This window comes from Durio zibethinus, chromosome 26 (assembly GCF_047325235.1).
Source record: "Durio zibethinus cultivar Kanyao isolate XHJ-2024 chromosome 26, ASM4732523v1, whole genome shotgun sequence".
Classification (NCBI taxonomy): domain Eukaryota; kingdom Viridiplantae; phylum Streptophyta; class Magnoliopsida; order Malvales; family Malvaceae; genus Durio; species Durio zibethinus.
In genome coordinates, this window is record NC_143187.1 from 15242339 (window position 1) to 15255007 (window position 12669).

Sequence of the window (12669 nt, forward strand, 5' to 3'; positions counted from 1 at the left end):
ATGGTATAGATATCACAATATCTTTTTTGTCATTGTATAAAATATTTAAAAAAATTACTTAGAATGACAATGAAAAGTCATTGGAAATATAATAGGATTTTGTAACAATTTTTTTTTTATCATTTCTTATTTGATAGGAATTCGCAACAAAAAAAATTATCGTTGTTTAAAATATAAAAAATTTAAATAAGCAACAACTATTGAAAATCATTACAAATATAAAGACATTTTGTTATGATATTTTTAGTCATTGCAAAATTACTTATCCTCAAGCAAAATAAAATCATGCTAGAACCAAAATATACTTCCAGTGGTTATGGCTTCCTCATAGATTGCTTAATGAGTATAATTCAAGGAAAATCACAAACATTGGCTAAACAATACAAATCATCCTAGAGTAGGCTTCTACATAATTAAAGTTCTATTTTGTGCAATACTCTCTCATTTTATCACACAATATCTTATTTTGATTATGCAAACATGAAATAGGAACAAAGCATCTTTAAAAAGTAATCACATTTCATATGTTTGCTTGTCATATCTCTCTACTAATGTAGCTCAATAAAAACCAAAGATCAAAAGTACTTTAATAAGCTTATAATACAAGGCTAGGGTTAAGGTATGATAAAGAAAACTTTAAACTCAAATACCCTAATCATGCATTACTTTTATAGGACAATGTCACAATGTATAAGTCTGAAAACTATATCATTAGATACAAACATAGAGTCTTTACCAACCTTTTTGTTTATGTGTAAATGGGCTACCTAATTGAATCTATCCCTTTTTAAAAAGATCTAAATTTGACTCAAGTTCTTTAAAGGGGTAGATTCTAATACGATTACATTTAGGGAATGTTATAGTAACCCCACAACAACCATCTAAAGAACATTACCAGTTGATTTTGTGTCATCCAAAACTTAAAAAATTTACCAAATAATTTAATATTGGAAAATATTCTTAAATTATTCCAATATGTTGGTAAGAATCTAAGAATGTTTCTTCACCTTAAGAGTATTAAAAAAGACTATTTGTCATGTTTGAAGAGGTTTTTTCGTCAAATTCATTAAAATTAAAAAATATTATTAATGAAAAATCAAATTTTTATGAAAATCTTTGATATTAGAGAAATGAGGTATAAGGAATGAAATAACCACCTTCCAATAGTTTGATGGCGAAACATTATATGATGCGTGGGAAAGGTATAAAGAATTGTTGTGCAAATGTCCACACCACGTTTTCCACAATGGCTATAAATACAAATTTTCTACAACAGGCTGACACCACCAATGAGAACAACTTTAGATTCAATTGTTAGAAGAGCTATCATGGGTAAGTTAGTGAAGGAAACTTACGAATTAAATGAGGAGATGACTACAAATAACTATCAATGGGGAAACAAGTGAAAGGTTCATAAGAAAGCTAATGAGGTATATGAGCTTGACACATTAACCTCCATCACATCCCAACTAGTTAGCTTAACCAAGAAAATTGATGCCTTAGAAACCCAACCCCTAATCACTCTTGTCCAAGCCATCCAAAGCCCATTCATGGTTTATGATATTTGTGAAGGACCACACTCTTCAGATAGGTACCAATTTAGGGTAAAAACTGTACAATATGCCCAATAAACCAAACCTACCTACAATCCTTATAGCAAAACCTATAACCCAAGCTAAAGGATCCACCAAACTTTTTTTTGGAATCAAAACCAACCCAACCACCAAAACACCAACCAAATCTCAAATTTTCACCCAAACCAACAAACCTACAATCTATCCCAAGAAAAGAAGCCTAGCTTTGAGAAGATGCTTCTTCAACTCATGCAAAACCATAATGCCACCATTTAAAGCTAAGTCACCTCTATCAAAAACCTAAAAGTTCAAATTGACCAATTAGCCAATGCTTTAGCCAACTACCTATTAGGATCCTTGCCAAGTAATATCGAGTCAAACCCTAAGAAACAAGGCAAGGAGGTGTGCAATGCCACATACTCCTATAATGAAGAGGGGACTTATTTATTTGATGATGATGAGGATGATTTGATGGATGAGCTTATAGTGGTAACTTTACCAAGTTTGTAAAAAGGTCTAATAATGAATTCCTTAAAAAGGAATCAACCATGGGAGATAAAGTATTACTTCAGTTTGGAAGGGAAATTTTACAAAGTTTTAACCCAATGGTAGTTGAAGTTTGAGAAAACATTTAAAGAAAATGAGCCTAAGGAGATGAATAAAAACTTCAAAATTGAAAAAAACCTTGAAGAAAAGTTCAAGAAGAGGATCCACAACAAATTGAGGAGGAATATATGAATTTGGCTAGCGAAGATGAAGAATTCATACAAGTTAGAAGGGCTATCTTGAAAAGTATAGAACTTGAAGAGAAAGTGCAAAAAGAAAATCATGAAGTAAAAAGAGTAAGAATGACTCCAAGAATGTCGAACCAAAAAAAAAAACATTTGAAGTATCCCAATCAATGCCAACTCTTAAATGGAAATAGCTAGTTAAGGAGTTAAAGAATGTTACACTTGCTAATGTGTGTAGCCTAACACTTCAATAACATCTTCCAACTAAGTAAGATGACCTAGGGAGTTTAAGCATTTTATGTTCTATTGGTCACTTATATTTTGATAAAGCGTTATGTGATTTGAGGTCTAATATAAATTTAATGCTTTTGAATTTTTTTTATAGCTTGGAGCTAATGCACTAAGACCTTTAAATTTCAACATCAAATTTACTGATAGATCTACAAAGAAACCACAAGAAATATTGGAGAATATTTTTTTTTAAATGGGTAAACATGCTATTCTAGTTGACTTTTTTGTTTTAGATATAAAAGATACATAGTGATAGCATCTAAAAATATAGTAATTTTACTAGTAAAAATTGATGCTAAAATTTAAAATTTGGTCAACTTTTGGTGCCTTAATGTTATTTTCATACATTTTAGGGTTTAAAGCCTTTGTATGAGGAAAACATGCAATCCATGCATGCAAGGGAACTTTCGATCATGCAATATAATGCAGTCGTTAAACCTTCTTGGTTCAATGTCATTCAACCATGTAACAAGAGAGGAATTTGCATCCACGAAGTACTCATACACCATTCGGTTAATTTAAATTACAAGAAAAGATAAAGCTCACTTGGATAATTTGGCATGCATAATGACACTAAAAGCCTTATCATATTTTCGGCCTTATCACATGCAATTTCAAATGCACAATGACTTTATTTATTCGACCAAAGGAGGTGAAGCATAATTGAAAAAGTTCAAGCTCACAAGAACACTAGAGATATTTGGCCAAAGATGGTTTTATCCAAGGATGACTCTTTTTGCTTAGCTTTTAAGAATTTCACTTGAAAGAGGACTTATCTTTTTGAATTTTAAGAGTTCGAATAAAAGAGCAAATTATCCTATCTTGAATCCATCTTAGCTGAACCAAAAAAGGAGTTTCAAATTAAGATTGTAGCAAGATGATTATATGGCCAAGATTGCTTCCCAAGACCCCTATTTGACTATAACTTTCCAAACCTGAAGAGTCCCATTCAGCCAAGCATTTTTAGAAGATTAGCATAGCCCTCATCTTTAGTATTTGAATAAAAATTAAACACTTGTAATCCTTACCCCCTATGACCGAACCCCCTCTATAAATAAAGAGGCCATTCACCTCATTTCATCATCTCATTCTTCTCTTCTCTTTTCTTTTTTCTTAGCTCTTTTCTTTAGTTTTTCTTTAGTTTTAGTTATTGGCTTAGGTGATAGAATTGCTAACAACAAAATATTGTTTCTTTAATTTTTTCTTTAATTCAAGAAGCATTTATTTTTCAAGATCTTTTTCTTTTTATTTTCAGTTTTAAGCTTTATTTTTTATTTACAAGTTTTCGGCATTCATAATATTTTCTCCTAATCTATTGCTCTTTAAGTTTTCTCATAATGCAATCATTGTTACAAGTCTACTCTTTTCTATTACAAGTACTCGGCAATCACAAGTTTTCTTTATTTTCAAGATTTCAATTCTTGTTATTTTAGATCTAGTTTGGCTACACTTTTTTACTTCCCAAGTGATAGTTAATGAAGTCAAAATCTAAGTTTACATTGCTTTTCAATCTTCTATTTTCTTACTTTTACAATCAACCCTAAAGTTTCATTTGTTTAGATGTAAAAGTTTAAGATTTCATCTTTGGTACTTAAGAACTAACCAACAATTACAATCTATAATCCCTTAGGAGAAGATACTAGAATACTTCTATTTTATTACTTGATATGTGCACTTATAGGTTATACAAAAAGCAACAATCAAGTTTTTGGCACCATTGTCAGGGATTATAGTGGTGTTTTCACTATCAATATGGATTTATTAAACTTTTATAATCTAAACTCTTTTACTTTTATTTGTTTTTATTTGTTTTTGATCTTTTTTGTTGCATCTACATATTCAAAAGTGTTAATTTAGCTCTAATGGATCAAGAAATTGAAAAGACTTTTAGAAAAAAAAAAAGAAAAGAGCAATTAGCATCACCTGCACCAACACTAATGATCAATGCAAACAATGAAGCTCAAAGAATTTTGAGGGATTATGCAGTTCCCAATTCTGAAAAGTTTCCAACCATCAATTTAAAGGCCAACCATTCAAGCAAATAATTTTGAGATCAAGCTTTCAATAATCCAAATGTTTCAAAATTTTGAATAATTTGGAGAACTACCTAGTGATGATCCTAACCTTTATTTTTCAAAATTTTTTGAATTATGTGATTCTTTTCATTATAATGGTGCTTTTAACGATATTATTCGACTAAGACTTGTTTCTTTTTTCTCTCAGGGACAAGGTGAAAAGTTGGTTAACATCACTACCACCAGGCTCTATTTCAACATAGGATAACTTGGTACAAAAATTTTGGCCAAATTCTTCCCACCAACCATGACAGCGAAGCATAGAAATGAGATCACCACATTTATGCAAGTAGATGGTGAAAACTTTTATGATGTATGGGAAAGATTTAAGGAGTTACTAAGGAAGTGCCCATATCATAGACTACCCAAATGGCTTTAGATCTAGATCTTTTACAATGGTCTTACACTACTTATTAGAATCATTTTGGACTCAGTTGCTGAAAGAGCAATCATGAGTAAGACTGTTGAAGAGGCCAATGAGTTGATCGAGAAAATGGCGGCCAACAACTATCAATGGGGCATAGAGAGAATGTAAGTAAGAAATCTACTAGTTTGTTTGAAATTGATGCAATCATCTCTATAAATTCTCAGTTAACCCACCTAACTAAAAAAGTAGAAGCCTTAGGAACCCACTCCCAATCTAACTATGTGAATACAATCTAAAGTCCCTATGTTTCATGTGATATTTGTGAAAGGTCTCATTCAAGTGAAAAATATCAATTTAAGATAGAACTTGTCCAATTTATCAACAATCCAAGCCTAACTATAATCCATATAGTAACACCTATAACCTTAGATGGCAAAACCACCCCAACTTTTCTTAGAATCAGCCTAACCAACAATCTACCAATATCTAAAATAATAACTTCTGCCTCAACCTACCAACTTACAATCTACCTAAGAAAAGAAAACAAGTTTTGAAAATATGTTGACCTAGTTAATGCAAGCCAATAATGCTAATATCTAAAGTCGAGCTACATCAATCAAGAATCTTGAAAACTAGATAGGGCAACTAGCTTAAATAATAGCCAACTGCCTTGTAAGTACCTTGCCCAGCAATAATGAGTCCAACCCCAAAAGACAATGTAAAACAGCTTGTAATGCTATCTATTCATTTGAAAATGTTAGAATTGAAGAATCTTATAAGGAGGATGATTTCATGGATGAACCAATAGTGGTAAACCTCCTTAGTTTTGTGAAATAGCCTGAAGTAAATTTCATTAAAAGAGAAGACATCTTGGAAAATGAAGAATTATTAAGGTTTGAAAGATAGATTTTGGAAGGTTTTGACCCTATGGCATTAGAGGTCTTTAAGAACATTAAACCCTATGAGGAAGACCCTGAGGAAAAAAAATTTTAAGATGGACTATGAGGAGGATCCTAAAGAATACATTAAAGGATTTGCTTAAGAAGGTTAGATGCTATTGCAAGTGGGACAAGCATTAGTAGAAATCATTCGACCTAAGCCCAATGAGGTAGTTCAAGAAGAAACAAATCAAAATGAAGTAGATCAAGTAAAGAAGATACAGGAAAAAGTTCAAGCAAGACCAAGGATGACAGTAAGAATGTATAGGCAATGTTTTAATATAGCACCACCTACCCTAAAACCTATGCAAAAGAGCTACTTAAGGAATTGAACGAGGCCACATTTATGGAAGACTACAAGCTTGAACTTCAACAACTCTTGCCCAAAAAGTAAAAAAATCTAAGGAGTTTTACTATTTCTTGCAAAACATTTAAAATTTGATGACGCTATTTGTGATATTAGATCTAGCATAAATTTAATGCCTTTAAATGTTTTTATGCTGTTAGGATGTAAAGAGTTGAAGTTTACAAAATTCAACCTGAAATTTACTGATCAATTTGCCAAGGTACCACAATGGATGTTGGAAAATATGCTTGTGAAAGTTAATAAGTATGCATTCTTTATAGACTTTTTTATATTAGATATGGAGGATGATGAAGCTCTATTACTGTAAGGTAGGCCTTTCTTGTTGACTACTAAAGCCTTAACTGAAGTATACAACTTAAACATTACCTTTAGATTCAAAAACAAGAAAATGCAACTTATAACTAAAGATGGCAGCCCAACCAATCCTCGACAAGTTCCAACCCGATCTAACCCTATAGGGTTAATTTTTTTTTGAAAATCGAGATTTGGGTCGGGTCAAGTCATGTAATAGTAGTAAAAAAAAGTCAAGGTCAAGTTTTAAGTAAACTCGCCCCGCCCCGACCTGACCTAGTATGTATGCAAAAATTTTGTTTTTTAAATTATTTATTTAATTTTATATTTATATATATTTGTATACTTTTATATTTATTTAATTTTATATTTATATTAAAAATAATATTTTATATTTTAAAAAATAATATTTTATTAATTTCAAATCAGGTCAATAGGATACAATTTTATACAATGTCGGGTTGGGTCGGGTTTGGGTATTATTAGTATAAAGTCGGGTTAAGTTTAGGGCGAGTAAAAACCCACCCTAGCCTGATCCGTTGTCATCCTTACTTATAACTAAAGGGTTTGGTATCCTTAGGGATAAAGATGATGTGAATGCAGTAAAGGTAAAGAAAAACCTTAGAGATTCTGACTTAATGGCTAAACCTCTTAATCCTCTAATACAAACCGCTTGGCAACACCTAGCTCCAGTAGTAACAAACACATGATGAACTCATGCTCAGCTTATGTGATTCCTATTAGGAGGGTTAATACACCTCTTAAGACCAGTTCTATTTACGTCATTCCTTAGAAAAAGATGCAATAAGGCAAACTCCCTCATAAAGGGATAAGATGATTTTGTTAGATTTAGGTATGGTTAAGCTTGACCAAAACTAGCGCTATTTGGGAGGCAACCCAAATTTTACTTTTATGGTTAATATTTTCTTTTTTTTTATTGGGACATGTATGTTTTGGTGTTTTTGTGTTTTGAGTTTGTTTTCATAATGATGAAATGCATGCAAAGATGATGCCTCATGCAAAAGAAAATTTGGTCCTGAAGTTAATTTAGGGAGTTTTTCCCTTGGTTTCAATCAATTTGATTTATTATGTTGTTTGAAGTAAGTTGGGGGGGGGGAAAGAATGCTTTGTGAACTTAAAACTATTTTTGAAAATTTTTAACCCATTTTTGCTTTCAAACCAAATTGGCATGCTAGATTTTATTGATATGCACACTTAGCTAATTTTACATAAAATTTCAAAGAATCACTTGAGCATGATATGAAGTTAATTATGAGCATAGTGGAACTTGAAAGGAATTCATAAGCATGTTTTTCTTTGGATATATTTTTGTATGTATGTTTTATTCTTTTTTAATGAAATGCAATGATTTTTTAAAAAATTTTGTGAGCTGTTGATTTGCATGAAATTTAAAGATTTGAATAAGTACTCTAAAATTCATTTACTTAGCTCTCGAGATAAAATCCTAGACTGTATTTGACTCAAGAGATAATCTAGGCAATTCTTTGGACCATTTGAACTTTTTCAACCCACCTTTTAATGATGCATCCCTAGTGCCTATATTTTGAACCTATATATTATTCCCTTTTCTTTCTTTATTTTAGCCACATAATAAGCTCAATAAGCTTTTTTCTTTGATTAGTATCCCTTCTTTTGTTTTGACTTAACACAATTGAGCTTACTTATGTATTATGGATATTTTTATGTGTTTAGGAGGAAGGGATGTGCAAGGAATGAAAAGAAAAAAAAGCGCAAATGCAAGGTAAAGCCTAATAAAGCCAAAAATATCTAAAATAAAACAAAAAAGTTGTGAGTAAAGAATAAAGTGATGCCTCAAAAGTCAAAGTTTCAAAAGGTTCTCAATTGTTCAAACCAAAGTCCATGAAATTCAAGATAGTAAGCTAAGGGTTTTAAGCCTAAATTTCTTTTTTCCAACCTTGAAGCCTTACATTACAAGCTGAAAATACCTTTTGATCTTAAGTTAAGTATGTAACTCTAACATTTGTGGAAAGGGAAGGGAAAAGTGAACATTTGATGTCTATTCTATCTTTGAGTTGAAATGTGATGAGATGTTTTCCATTCTTTTTACTTAAGTTATATGCATGGATTAAAGATTTAGTAAATTTATATGTGTAAAAAACATAAGATATTGGGAGCTCGTTTTTGAAAAAATTTCTTATAACTTTATGTTTATAATTTAGCTTTGTATTATGCAATAGTGCACGAAAGGAATTTTATGTAATTTTTGACTTTGTGACTATGGATGATGGTTTTTAGTTATATTAATTTAAGGGTTTTGCTTGAAGATAAGCAAAGATTCAAGTGAGGGGGTATGATGACGCCTAAAAATATAGTAATTTTACTAGTTAAAATTGGTGCTAGAATTTAAATTTTGATGCCTTAATGCTATTTTCTTGCATTTTAGGGTTTAAACCTTTGGATGATGAAAACATGTAATCCATGCATGTAAGGGACTTTCAGCCATGCAAATGGAGTAGCTGAAACTCATTGGTTCAATGCCATTCATCCATGCAACAAAAGAGCAATTTGCATCCATGAAGGCCTCTAAACAATTCAGCCAATTCAAATTGTAAGAAATGATAAAGCTCACTTGGATAATTTGGCAAACACAAGGACACTCAAAGCTTCATCACATTTTAGCCATGTATATTTTTCAAGAAGAATTACATGCAATTTTAAATGCACAAGGACTTTATCTATTCGACCAAAAGTGACGAAGCATAGTTGAAGAAGTTCAAGCTCACAAGAACACTAAAGATATTTGACCAAAAATGGTTTCATCCAAGAAGGGCTCTATTTGCTTAGCTTTGAAGGATTTCACTTGAAGTAGGACTTATCTCTTTGAATTTTGAAAGTTTGGATAAAGAAGAAAATTATCTCATCTTGAATCCATCTTAGCCAAACCAAGGAAAGAGTTTTGAATCAAGATTGCAGCAAGATGATCATACAGCCAAGATTGCTTCCCAAGACCCCCATTTAGCTATGACTCTCCAAGCATGAAGAGTCCCATTCAGCCAAGCTTTTTTGGAAGATTAAGATAGCCCTCATCTTTAGTATTTGAACAAAAATTAAACTATTGTAACATTTACCCCTTATGGTCAAACTTTCCCTTTATAAATAAAAAGGCCATTCACCTTATTTTATCATCCTATTCTTCTCCTCTCTTCTTTTTTTTCTTAGTTCATTTTTTTAGTTTTTCTTTAATTTTAGTTATTAGCTTAAGTGATAGATTTGCCAATAGCAAAAGATTGTTTCTTTAATTCTTTTCTTTAATTTAAGAAGTATTTATTTTTCAAGATCTTTTTCTTTTTATTTTTGTTTTTAAGCTTTATTTTCTACTTACAAGTTTTTGGCATTCATAATCTTTTCTTTTGATTTATTACTCTTTAAATTTTTTTTAATGCAATCATTATTACAAATATACACTTTTCTACTACATGTATTTGACAATCACAAGTTTCCTTTATTTTCAAGATTTTAATTTTGGTTTTTTTATACCTAGTTTAGCTTCACTCGTTTACTTCCTAAGTGATGGTTGGTAAAGTCAAGATCTAAGCCTATGTTGCTTTTTAATCTTTTGTTTTCTTAGTTTTACAATTAACCCTAAAGTTTCATTTATTTAGATATAAGAGTTTAAGATTTCACCTTTGCTACTTGAGGACTACCCAACAATTATAATCTATAATCTTTTGGGAGACGATACTAAAATACTTTCATTTTATTACTTGATTTGTGTGATTGTAGGTTATAGAAAAGCAACAATTAGTGAGGTATGACCTCTAAAGATTTAATTGATGTCTAAAATTATGAAGTAACATTAAGATTCAAAGATAAAAGGATAACTTTTAAAACTAAAGAATAAGGTATCTTAGAGATAAAGAGGATGTTCAATTAGAGATAAAGAGGATGTTCAAGGAATATCTAAATTAAAGGATAAGGAAAAACCATTTATTAAAGAGCCCAATTAAATTTGAAGACTAGCCTATGAGTCTAAGTTCGAAAACCCACTTGGCTAGCCCATAAAACCTAATTCTGTGCAAGCTTAAGACCCATTTCACTAGTCCAAATCCGCAAAGCATGTTGAACCTCAAACTAGTATATGTTATCCCTACTAGAAGAGTTAGTCCACCTCTTAAAGCCAAGTCAGTTTATGTGGTACCATTAAAATGCAAACAACAAGGGAAACTCCCTTATAAAGAAAAGTGGTAGTATTAGATTTTTAGGTATGATCAAGCTTGACTAAAACTAATGCTGCTTGGGAGGCAACCTAAGTTTTACATTTTCAAGTTTTAAATTTCATTTGTTATTTGTTTAATTTTTTTAGGACCAGTATGCTTTTATCTCATGTTTGTTTTTGAGTTGTTTTCTTATGAATGAGGAGATGAAAAGGATGCTAAAGCAAGTTATAAGATTTGACCTCCAAAAGTTAAAGATAGGGGAGTATTCTTTTTCCCTAATCTTTTACTTGTTTCATTTGAATTTATTATGCAATTCAAGTGTAGGAAGGGAAAACACTTTTGTGTTAAAAATTGTTTTTGAAAAATTTTCAAGATTATCCCTAAAATTTTTTGTTTTCAAATCAAGTTAACATCCTAAAAATCATTATATTGCTATCTTAGTAAATATTTCATAAGTTGTTCATGAATGACTTAAGTATGATGTAGGACAAGTGTGAATGTAGTGAAACATGAAATGATGTCTTAAATATGTTTTTCTTTGGATTGTGATTTTCTATATGTTGTGCATTTTAATCTTGATCTTTGATATGCATTAATTTTTTATGAAAAGCATGTAAAATATAAAGTTGCATAAAGATTTGAAGCATGAGTATAACTTTGAAATTTACCTACTCAACCCTTGAGGTAGAATCTTAGACTATATTTGATTTAAGAAATGATTTAGGCATTCTTTGGATCATTTGAACCTTTTCAAGCCCACTTATAATAAAGCATCCCTAATATCTTATTTTTTGGCCTTTATATTTCATGTTCTTTGTTATTTAACCATATTAATAGCCAAAGCCTTTTTTTTTATTTATCCATCTTGTTATTTTTACCCAACCCATATTGCTTATGTATGTAAGGGACAAAATAAAGAGAAAACTTTGTATTTGGAGGAAGGGCGGCACAAGGCAAGGCAAAAAGAAAAGCTAAAAATGGCTATTTAAAAAGATCAAAATAAAGATGCCTCTACCTTGAAAAGTTTCAAAGTTCTCAAGTCTAAAAGTTTGAAAAGTAAGCAATGGGTTTTTTAGCCAAAATATTCTTTTTCCTACCTTGACCCAAACCTTACATTTAAAGCCTACAAAAACCTATTAATCTTGAGTCAAGTATGAAAGTCTACATTAATGGAGATGGAATAAGGAAAGTAAACATATGAAATGTGCTCTATCTTTAAGTTGATATATGATGACATATGTTGCATACTTTTTACTTAAATTGCATGCATATATTAGAGATAGATTGATTTCATATGTATAAAAGTTACATGAAGTTGAGAGTTTACTTTGGAATATGTTCCTTGTCCAATTATATTTATAACTATTTTTATATTATACCATAGTGATGATTGATAACTTGTAACACTTTGACATTATGTGTATTATTTTGATTATTAGTATTATTAATTTGAGGATTTTGCTTGAGGACAAGCAAAAAGATAAGTGTTGGGGTGTGATGAATGTTAAAGCTATAGTGATTTACAAGTCCATTTTAGTTCAAAATTTTGAAATTTTGCTTGAATTTAGTACTTTTAATTGTGAATTCTTAATTTTTAGGGTTTGGTATATGTGGACATGTAAGCCATGCAAACCATGCAAGATTCGGCCAAGCACAAGATCAAGCAACATTTATCATGCAATGGGAGATATAATCAAACCAATTACCCGAGAGATTTCCATCACATGTTCAGCCAAACAAGAGTTGTGATTGCAAAAGGACTCTTTTGTTTATCTTAAAAGAGTTTTACTCTAAGAAGAACACATTAAAAGAAGATAAAAGTTAGAGTTTTGATGC

The 12669-nt window shown here is 30.8% G+C and overlaps 2 non-coding genes across 2 annotated transcripts; both read right to left on the bottom strand.

The window, feature by feature from the left end:
• Nucleotides 1-1134: 1134 nt before the first annotated feature.
• On the bottom strand, nt 1135-1241 carry LOC149511384 (small nucleolar RNA R71). The gene has a single exon (XR_016334454.1). It is a non-coding gene; the product is annotated as a small nucleolar RNA R71 (small nucleolar RNA).
• A 3686-nt stretch (nt 1242-4927) lies between these two features.
• Nucleotides 4928-5034, bottom strand: LOC149511385 (small nucleolar RNA R71). Its single transcript, XR_016334447.1, has one exon. It is a non-coding gene; the product is annotated as a small nucleolar RNA R71 (small nucleolar RNA).
• Nucleotides 5035-12669: the final 7635 nt, after the last annotated feature.